Consider the following 11,617-nt stretch of genomic DNA (forward strand, 5'->3'; position numbering starts at 1 on the left):
GATTGCAAAGGGGTACTGAGATGACCCTGGTCACACTGCATGGTGACCTTTTAAGGGGTCATTGTACCCTGCTGGTTCTCCTTGATCTCTCAGTGGTTTTTGACCATGATTTTCTTCTGAACAGGCTCTCAGAGATTGGGGTCAGGGGCCTAGCATTAAGCTGGCTCTGGTTCTTCCACAAGGACCTTGTCCAGAGAGTTCAGCTTGGGAGTGAGTTGGCGGTCCCTAGGACCCTCAATTATGGGGTGCCCCAGGGATCTTCAATATCATCTTTAACATCTATGTCAAGCTGCTGGGGAACGTCATCAGGAGATTTGGAGTAAGGTGTTAACAGCAATGCTGATGACGCACATCCTTTATCACTTCCTCTGTAATGGAAACTATCCAGACACTTGAGTGATCCCTGGCTTCAGTACTGGAATGGACTAGTGTGAACAGGCTCAAACTTAATCTGGACTATAATGAGATTCTTTTCCTGGGCAGGGGCTCTGAAAGGTTGGGGGGGGATCGTTCCTAGACTGGATGGAGTTGCCCTCCTGTTTAGGGATCAAGTATGTAATTTGGGCATTTTTGTGGATTTCATGGGATTCCCAGATCGCAGCTGCAGCCATATAGGCTTTTAATCCATTTAGGTTTATTGACCAACTAGGTTATCACCCAGCTAGGTTAGGAGCAATTTTGTTTGAGGCCAAGTCATAGGGTGGGGTGGAGGATGCCACCAGGGATTTTCACTTTTGTAGGAAGACAGAGGAGTTGAAAAGAGATTTGCAGGGCATTATAATTGTGGGATGTGCACCACTGGACTGCAATATACAGTACCAGTTGTATTATGGAGGTCCAAGGCAGACCAATGGAGATAAGAGGAACTCATCTGGCAAAGCTCTTGGGGTGAGAAGGGATTACGCACAGTGAGAGCATTAGAGACATTTTTGTTACGGCAAGGCACTGTGACAGGTCCCTTATTAATTCATGAGGATGGTCTCCCATTGATACAGTTACCTCTCAAACAGTGGGGTATATGGGCTTGAAGGGATTCAAATTTGGGACTCATTATTTCAGGATTAGAGTAACATCAACAGCACGGGCAAAGCCTGATGAGATCAAGGAAATAAGGAGATGAAGGTCATAGCAGTATAGGATGCTGTTGTCACTGAGTAGAGCTTTTCTTTTTTTATTGGTCTTTATACAAGTAGGGGTAATGGTGATGGCCAAAGCATAATTTCTGGGCAGCAAAGTGAGACAGTGTAGCTTCCTGATAGTCCAGATTGCAATGGAGAGGGTGCAGGGTATGAGATGGGGAAATTTGTACCAGACCTTTTTCAGGCACAGGTAGGTTTCAGTCCACAGGCGCTGGTGATTTACTTGGCAGGCAATTATCTGGGCATTTGGAAGAGTAAAGAGTTAATTTTGACTGCATGAGGGACCTGTGTGAGATTAAAAGTAGATGACCCAAGATGACCATTTTGTAGCTAGATTCATTCATTCATTCATTCATTCATTCATTCATTCATTCATTCATTCATTCATTCATTCATTCATTCATTCATTCATTCATTCACTTAAATTTATATCTCACCCATCTAGTGGCAGACCACTACTATGGGTGGCTACAAAGGAAATAAATGCAAGTACACAAAAGATTAAAACAATAAAGAAAAAGAAAAACAGAAAACCCACCCAAAAACTCCATTATCTGACAGACACTGCATGGCAGATTTAGAGGGGTGATGATGATACCTATGCCCTAGATTAGGGGCCTCCAAACCTTTGACTGTGAGGGCCACACTGGATATTTTCATTGATTTTGAGGGCCGAAAAAACAGGAACGAACATGTGTGCACACCCGCGTGCACCCACACACACATCTTGCACACACACATGCACACGAGCACACATGCACTTTGAGTGGATGTCTCAAACTGATCTACTGCTGAAATGTGGTGTTCCAGGTCCTGGCAGATGGCCTTAACTTTGTTTTTTAAAAAAACAGTGCAAACTAGTCACAGGTGATACTACTGGGAGGACTGTCACCCTGACCAGTCCCAGATAAAATGCGGACAATGTGGAATAATTCTGCTTGTTGGTTCTGAGTCCCACTTATCTGGGCAGTGTAGAAAGTTCTTTACACAGCTTTCACTGATGCTAAGTAGGCACTGGATGTGATTTTTGAGGCTGTTAATTTAGATACCATCAGGTCCTGCCTCCAAATGCTCTCTAGCCATCTTCTGTATTCCTAATGAAGAAAAAAAAAAGTCAGTTTCTGAGATTTTCCCTTCCTTGGTGCAACTATGTGAATGGTAGTGAACACGAGAGGGGGCCTTGTATGCCATCTTGTCTGGTGCCATGGTGTTGTCAACATTCAGGCTGCCCTTTGCTATGTAAAGCCTGGCATTCTTTTTCCTGCCGGCAATCTGGGCAAAATATTGTGCAGAAATATCAGGATACTTCCTGATGTTTGGAATAGTGGGTACAGAAACACAAAGCCCACATTCATATACTGCTGGAATTCAATGTATAATATGCGAAGATTTCATTGCCCTGGCACTAGAATGGAACCTCTTAATGAATTTTAACTTGTCAGTCTTTCATTCTAGTCTCCCTTTGAAGCTCCATTCCTCTTCAGTGGTGACCTTAAGGTCAATGACAGTATGTCCTGGAAGATTGAAGTGTTCTTTTTCTGGTTTCTTAGCACTGCAATTTCTAATGTCAGATCTGTGTCTGTTTAATGTATGTATGTGAATGAGTACTGTATGTTGATATCAGCCTTTTTTGCCTGTGTAAAATGCAGAAGAGTATTGCAGGGAGGCGAAGATCTATATCAAATGAAAGATGAGCAAGGAAAATTTATTAGTAACATTGTAGGATCCTGTATTTGTGTTGGCAAAGTGCATATGAAGATAGAGTTAGCACTTGAGTTTGCATAGTCTATTTTTCAATCCTTATATAGTCTGTTGTTGGGTAGTGAACAGCTATTTTAGTTTTGGGGATTTTTTGTAAGCAAAAGCCAAATAGTTAATATCCCCCCCCCCCAAATGAAGAGACTTTTAATGAACTTTTTCTTCCTATAGGCTTTTTTTTTTTTTTTTTTTGCAAACAGATGTACACCATGTTTATAGAAAGGAAAGCTGTATCTGGAATAGTGTATGGATGCTATCTAGTTTTATAATAAATGAGGACTGCAACAAATACCCTATTTTGTAAGTGTTATAATTTATGGAGAAGCTCTTTCTTTAATCATAGAATCATAGGGTTGGAAGAGACCACAGGAACCATCGAGTACAACCCCCTGCCATGGAGGAACTCCATCAAAGCACTCCTGACAGATCGCCGTCCAGCCTCTGCTTTAAAAACTCCAAAGAAGGAGACTCCATCACACTCTGAGGCAGCATATTCCACTGCCAACCAACTCTGACTGTCAGGAAGTTCAGTTTGAAACCATTGCTCCTTGTCCTAGTGTCTGGAGCTGTGGAAATCAAACCTGTCCCTTCCTTGACATGACATCCCTTCAGATATTTAAACATGGCTATCATGTCCCCTCTTAACATTCTTTTTGTAAACATTGTCAGCTCCCTAAGCCCCTCCTCATAGGACACAGCTTCCAGACCTTTGACCATTTTGGTTGCCCTCCTCTGGACACTTTGCAGGTTGTCAACATCCTTCTTGAATTGAGGTGCCCTGTAATGGACACAATACTCCAGGTGAGGTCTGACCAAAGCAGAATAGAGTGGTACTATTGCTTCCCTTGATCTAGACACTATACTCCTATTGATGCAACCAAGAATTGCATTGGCTTTCTTGGCAGCCGCATCACTCTGCTGACTCATGTTCAGTTTGTGGTCTACCAAGACTCCTGTGGGTTGGTACCAGCCCACATCAGCTGGCTTCTTTCCTTTCGAGTTAGTTAGCCTGTACCAGGGACAAGGATGAGCTTTTCCAACTTCTTTTGTTACACTTGTTACACTTGGGAACTCATAGTGACAAAGTATGAGAACCCTTGGCTGAAATCCAATCATGAATGATAAAGATTAATTCCATCCTTCCAGAATAAGTTTTAAGAGGCTATGGGCATAGTAGAGCAACCTAATGGCATACAAAATAAAATGGAACAGAACTGTATTATATTTGATCTATAGTATATTTTGTAGAAACATGAATTGGAAGTTATTATAGCGGCATGACATTTTCATTATAAACCCCTATTTTCAGTGCTTCATAATTCAACAAGAGGCATTTGCTCGAGGGTAAAGCAACATAGGAATTTTCAGAGTGGCAGAAAAGAATGTCTATGTATGCATGTTTTTATGCATGAAATATAGAAGGAGGGGAAGAAGAAGGAATGTGTGATTGTAGGCCACATTTGATTGAATTTATTCTGCATGTGTCCCACAACATCAGCAAACTATATGAAAGAGGTGGGAAAATCCCAATATGGTTCAAACATTTACATGGAAGACACTATTTTTCCTACTGCTGCTAGCTATGTTTGTGAGGTTGGATCTGAGATAAATTAATTAAAATCAGTGGATTAAATTGGTAACTAAAATTGGCAAGATAAATCAATTGTGCTTTAGAATAATAGAGGAAACTATGGGCCATCTAGTCCAAAGTGATAATCTACAGTTAGTGAATTCTTAACACATTCCCTCCACATTTATTTATTTATTTATTTATTTATTTATTTATTTATTTATTTATTTATTTATTTATTTACTTACTTACTTACTTACTTACTTACTTACTTACTTACTTACTTACTTACTTACTTACTTACTTACCACCCCATTAGTGCTAACACAAGTCTAAAAACCAGAAGCCTAAAAACATCTTGAAGTCCTTCAATGAGTAACAGGCCAAGATTAAGGATGCACTTCTCACTTGCCTCTTTCTCATGTGTGAAAATAAGGATCCCGATTTTGTTCTTTTTGCCTGTGACAGAGATATTGTACCGGTGAAAAGCCTTTTACCTCCAAAAATGTTTTTTTTTTAAAAATGGACTTTCCCTGAAATTTTTGTATGAATGTTTTTCCAGTAATACACTAGCACTATCATCATTCAGGAAGGATAGGGAAGAAGGAAGAGAGGTTGTTGAATAACTAAATAACAACTGATGCAATTGAATAACAAAAGAAGCAAGAAGCAAACAACAGCAGAGGAAATGAAGTCTTGCACTCCTCAGTGGTGATGGAATGCAGCCAACTCTGTGCTGTTCCAGTGAGATGAACTGGGTTAAAGGCCTTTTCAGAGCAATCTTGTAACCGATTCACTTTAACCTTCACCACATTTCTAAAAACAATACAGGAACTTTATTACCGAAACCAGGTACCGTATTTTTATTTCTCGCTCCATAAGACTCACTTCCCCCCCCAAATAGAGGGGGAGAAAGTACGTGCATCTTATGGAGTAAATACAGTAAAAAAAAGAGGGTTCAGCCACCACCACCCAGAAGCCTCCCACTGCCATGCTGGGAGGCCTCTGAACTGGCACCAGAGACTGCTTGCTGTTTGGACCTCAGCATTCTGCACTGCTGGCTTTCCAGGATCTGCTTCCTGCAACCTACCTGGAAAACCAGCAAGGCCAATAGCAGTAGGCAATGAAAATAGGAAAGGACCAAAGGGAAAAAAAGTGATTCTAGAAAAACCAGGAGAAACCACAAACACAGTTCCCCACTTAGGCAGTTGATTTTACCACATTTGGGGAAATCATAGGGGTCAGCACATCCAAAGTACAATAGATGAGCCTTACCCTGGGAAAACCACTTTTACAATAATGGTATCTCCCCTGCCAGGGATGAGTTGGAATGGCCCCTGAAAATTCTTTCCCTTTCTGTGCCCTATCCCCCAAAGGCATGGTGACCCCCCCAGGCTGCACCTCCTGATGAGAGCAGGGCTGCACAGCCCCAGTCCTGAAAGAGGCCAAGAGACCTATTCAGTGTTTTGGGGTGCCCACAGTACCCCCATCAGGGGCTGGAATGTTAATCCCACAATCCTCCAGTGCACAGATATTAGCATACCTAATATGCGGGGAAGGCAGGGAAAGCAGGGAAATTCAAACTTTCAGTTAGTGAAGAGGTTGCTTGTCTGCTTCCTTGCTAGTCCAAGCAGTTAGATTGCTGGGAGAGAGACCTGGGATTGCCTGGTATTGTCATTTTAAATTGTAAAATGTAGTTCAAAAGCTGCTTGTTTTGGGTTAAACCATGCTTGGGTGAAAAGGTGTTCCGTTTGAGTTGAAACCTGCTTGTGTAGAAATGTGCATGCTTGCCTTAAAAATCTTCTTGTTTTTCTTTAAAAGCTGCTTGTTTTGGGTTAAACCCTGCTTGGGTGAGAAGGTGCTCTGTTTGAGTTGAAACCTGCTTGCCTGGGAAGCGTTTCAGACCAGCGCTGATCAGCTGTTAGGTGGGGAGAGGGGAGGAGGCAGGAGCAGAGAAGAGCACAAAATGGCTGCCGGCTGCCTGCTGGCTTTTAGCTGTTTGGGGCTCTTTTTTGACTGTTCTGGGATCTACCAAGGCACTGTGAAGAGCAAGGCTCAGTCTACAGTACCTTGTAAGTGACTTTCTTTTAAGTTTTTAAAAGTTTCTGAACTTTTTTCCCATAAGAATGCATTAATTAATTTTCAATGCATTCTTATGAGAAATTTGGATTCAACTTGCAAACTTTTCAACTAGTTCTGGGCATCTAATAGAGAACGTATTTCCAAAGGGTGTTGTAGCAAGGAAACTAACTGTGCCTCGTGACTTCTAACTGGATTACAGTACCTGCTTCCTGATTTCAGCTACTATAGTTTGTATTCAGGTTTGTTTTTTTTTTTTTTTGGCTCGTCAAGAACATGGCTGTTGTGCCTTGCATGCTATAAATGTTCAATTATGTCAGAAACCCAAGATTTGGTCTTATGCTGAGCAGGTGCTACTGCTGGTGAATGGGTTAAGCTTTGCAATGCTGTTCTTTTGCATAACCTAAAGTAAATAAGGAAAACCAGCTGTTAAATAGTTTAATTCCACTATTTATCCTCCACACAACTAAAAGGGACCTCTCAATGCAGTGCCAAATCAGACAAACCATTTCTAACTTAATATAGGCTTCAGTTGTAGATGCACAGAGTTGCACAACAATCTCATCTGTCATTGAGACATTTCTATAAGCATGGGGGGGAGGTGGATGAAAGGAAATGTAAAATATAGGTAGTGTGGTATAGGTCTTATCACTGGCTGATAATGGTCTATATGTACTTGAATTAAATTTATGGTACACAGATTTATGGTACATAAACTAGAGTACACAAAGCTTTACATCTCTCCATTTGTTAATGACAGTGGTAATGGTTCTTAATGCCACTGTTGACTGCTGTTCACTTTACATGGTTCAAATGTTATTCTGTTATAGTTTATTAAATATTTTATTTCACTGTTTGGTTCAGAATATATTTTCCCTGTTTTTCTCCTCTAAAAATTATGTTTGTCTTAAGGTCCGGTGCGTCTTATGGAGCAAAAATACGGTATTTCTTTGCATCTCTAAAACCTGGAGGGCTTTAGAAAGTTGTAGAAGCACCTACAATCCATGTGATATAAAGATCCCAGGAGGAAACGTAAGCAAAGGAAAAGAATATGGTAAGGAAATTTCAGACAGCTTTCTTCTCTAAATTATGAAAACACAATTATCCAACATACTTGGAAAAAGGCATCAGCACAGGAGTAGTCATTTGTCATAATGATGTACAGAGACATTTGATTCTATATCCTCTGAAGTGAAAGCTGATGTTTCACATTTCAAATTGTTTCCTTGATTTTGCAGTTTCTAAAGTAAGTACTGTATAGTTTAACCACAGGTCCTACAGCTTTAACATCTAGCCAGGAATATTTTTGTACAATTTCTGTTTTTTGCTCCATGCACCAAGCTCTGTATTGCTCAAACCAAGAAGTCCTAAAATAACCTAAAAGAAAGGGGAAGTGGGGGAGGAGGAGGAAAACCCCCAAACCTTATCTATGTATTTGGGGTTACACCTTTAACTGTGCTGCCCAGTCAGTATTCTTTGCTCTGCCTTGTCTTTATAATTTGATTTGTTGATGACTGATAAGGTCCACCCCTTCCATGCCCCTCTGCCCCCCCCTGCAGGCAAAGCGTGGCTTTCAGAAGCCTCCCAGGTGCTTTTCCACTGCTGAACAAGCCCTGGGAGGCTTCTGAAAGTGGCACTTTGCTGCCCCTTCCACCCACCCCCACCCTGGCAAAGCACCGCTTCAGAGGCTTCCCCGGTGCATTTCCACTGCCTGTTTACCTGCTGGGAATGCCCAGAGAAGCCTCTGACACCTTGCACCGATCAGCTGTGAGGCAGGGAGGGGGGTGGGAGCAGAGAAGAGCACACACACACGTCGCCCCTCCAAGCAAAGCACCACTTTCAGAAGCCTCACTGGGCTTCATCTTGCAAAACGGCCATAAGAAGCATCATCTTGTGAGGCACAAAACCCCTCGCTGGACCCAATTGTCCAGTGAGTTTTTCATCCTTCAAGGCAATCGTCTTGTGGGGCACCACTGTATATCATACAAGGAGTTGTGTTTGGAACAAATAAAAGGGGTTTGTTTGGGATAAATATATAAATAAGAAAACATGAAGGATAATTTATGAGGTACTGTATATACTCGAGTATAAGGTGACCTGAATATAAGCAGAGGCACCCAATTTTACTGTACCACAAAAACCTGCAAAAACTTATTGACTCAAGTATAAGCCAAGGGTGAAAAATGCAGCAGCAAATTTCAAAAATAAAAATAGATACCAATAAAATTACATTAATTGAGGCATCAGTAGGTTAAACTGCCCTTCTGAGCTGCGAGACTCATTTCACTTCATCGGACCACCCACAGAGGCTGCTGTAGATGAGCGGGGGAGTCCGGAGAACACCCGCACTACAGGGGAGAACATGTAATTTTGACACTGACTCGAGTATAAGCTGAAGGGGTGCTTTTTCAGCAAAAACAAATGTGCTGAAAAACTAGGCTTGTACTTGAGTATATACAATACTTTAACTGAAGGAAAAAATAGCTTTACTTTTATGTTCATCTATTGCATTCATGCACACTTCACCCCATACCACTCTTCTTCATCCAAAATCAAGACTAACTTCCCACAGACTCTACACAACAGATCATCTGAATTGACTCTCTAGGAACAAGCTGTCTAACTGCCTAACTGCCACTTAACATCATATTCCTTCACATTCCAAACACACCATCCAATCATCATTCAGCATTGCTTCCAACATTCCATCACTCACCTGCCAATCCTTCTATCACCCATCCTATGCCTGCATACCAATCATGCATCTATTACTGTACACCATGCAAGTCTGTTATTACTATTTAAATATCAATACCTATATATAAACACAGCTGGGTAGAATGGGCAGAAATGTCATAGGGTGAAATTGCATTTTTTTTTAAACATTCATGCAGCTGTGTCTTCTCCAGAGCTCAAAGCAAAGGTGGGAGAGAAGATCATGAATTGGATTTTTCACATTCATTCTATTAATAACATTCAATGTAGTAACATGCTGTAGATGTGCATGTCTGTTTACCGTCAATGAAATTGTTACAATTTTCCCCTTTCAATTACATTCCAATACTAGTGGAATTAGCTTAGTATTGAATAAATTAATATATGACCATTAACATTATGGTCTATTGACCTATAATAAGACATATTTGTTTTCTAGGTTAGCCCTTTAGGCACAGTGAAATAGCTGCCTTTGGTGACAGGTGCTGGAAGTCAAGGGGTGTCAGCTCAGTGTGGTAGAGATGTGGCTACCACATGGTCTGCTTTGTATCCCTTAACTTAGCCAGCTGTACTCACACATGTGACAGGACAATCTCCAATTGATAGTGATATCTTCTGATTCTGAACTGGTGGAGACATTTTGTTTTCGTGTGAGACCACAAAATGTTTTTGAAAATCAGATATATATGGAGTATCTATCTATTAATCCTAATTTTTCATGTAATTAATTTGGGGGGGGGGGTTTACATAAAACATGTACGGTAGACTTGACATTATTGTATTGAACTTGTTGAAAATTAGTCTTTGTCAATTACATCTTATTTAGGAAGATTGCACGACAGAAAAAAGACAAAATGAGGAAAAAGCCAATCTCTCTTTATCTCCCCTCACATAAGGTAAAAAAATCTGGGAAAGTTCTATTTCAAAAACCTGAATTAAGCAGGGTAGAACAGATATTTCACTAATTCTTTTTGAGAATGTGATGCACTTTATGGCCATGAGAAGAGCAAGACTTTCTTTAAATATGAGTTCTATCAACTCTCGTGCTCATACAAAGGCTTTGTGTAAGAAAAGGTTCTGCCCTTTCTTTAGAGAAAGGGACAGTTCTGGGCATGAATCTAATCTCATCAAGCAACTTGTGCACCTCATGAGGTCTGACAGTGGCTGTTTTCTGGGCTGAGAAAAAGAGTTGAAGTGGTGGCTGTAGACTGCTAAATATACTGGACTATACAAAAGACAATGATTTGCTCCCTCTCCCTCCCAAACGTTCAACTTCTGGTTGGGCCAGGCCTACTAATAGGCAAAGTGAGGCAGCAGTGTCAGACAGGAGATTCTGGATTGTGTGAAAGGACAGGAAATTGTTAATGATTTAATCTGTTACTATTACAATGCTAGTGGTAAGGAGAGGGGGAAGTCATTGCAAAATTTTCTGTCTTGTGCCAAAACAACTTGGCTGCCTTTTAGTAATATGTACCATGACAGAGGGCAGAGGGACGTGGTGGCACTGCAGGTTAAACCACAGAAGCCTCTGTGTTGTAAGGTCTGTAGTTCTTCAGCTGCAAGATCGAATCCACGTGACGGAGGGAGCGCCCGTTGCTTGTCCCAGCTCCCGCCAACCTAGCGGTTCAAAAGCATGCAAATGCAAGTAGATAAATAGGGACCACTTCGGTGGGAAGGTAACAGCATTCTGTGTCTAAGTCGCACTGGCCACGTGACCACAGAAGATTGTCTTTAGACAAAATGCTGGCTCTATGGCTTGGAAACGGGGATGAGCACTGCCCCCTAGAGTTGAACACGACTGGACAAAAATTGTCAAGGGGAACCTTTACCTTTACCTTTACCATGACTAGAGATGGGGGGGGGTATTCATATACAAATACCCCCACACAGGTGGCAATAATGAGGGTCCAGACCCCGGGGGCCAGACCATCCACTCACAATTCTGCCTCTGCCACTGGCTCCGTGATCCTTCCTATCACTCCTGAGCTCACGATCGGCTCACCATTCATGGCAGGAAGCGGGACAACAAGCCTCCCTGCCAGGTTGAAGAGTGGCTCGCTGATCGTATGCAAATACAAATGCCCCCATCTCTACCCGTGACCAAGGAGAGCGTAATTCCTTTCTCTCACTATTCTAAACCTCTTCTGAGCACTTCTGATTTTGGCATGTATACACTAGTTGTTCCAAAATGTTATATGTTAGTAGAGGAGTTTAGTGCATATTTCAGTAGATCTGACAGTTAAGGAGTTGATGGGACTGATAGCTACGTACTGTCCTGCAGCCTATCAGAAACTCTTATAAAATGTTTGCAAATGATCAGGATTCTACAGATGCACCCCAGTATTTGCCAGGCTAA

At 41.5% G+C, this 11,617-nt stretch overlaps 1 pseudogene; it reads right to left on the reverse strand.

Annotated features, from left to right (window-relative positions):
• Positions 1 to 5,638: 5,638 nt before the first annotated feature.
• Positions 5,639 to 5,793, reverse strand: LOC140705115 (U1 spliceosomal RNA; annotated as a pseudogene).
• Between the last annotated feature and the right edge of the window lie 5,824 nt (positions 5,794 to 11,617).

Source organism: Pogona vitticeps, chromosome 2, assembly GCF_051106095.1.
Source record: "Pogona vitticeps strain Pit_001003342236 chromosome 2, PviZW2.1, whole genome shotgun sequence".
NCBI classification, from domain to species: Eukaryota; Metazoa; Chordata; class Lepidosauria; order Squamata; family Agamidae; genus Pogona; species Pogona vitticeps.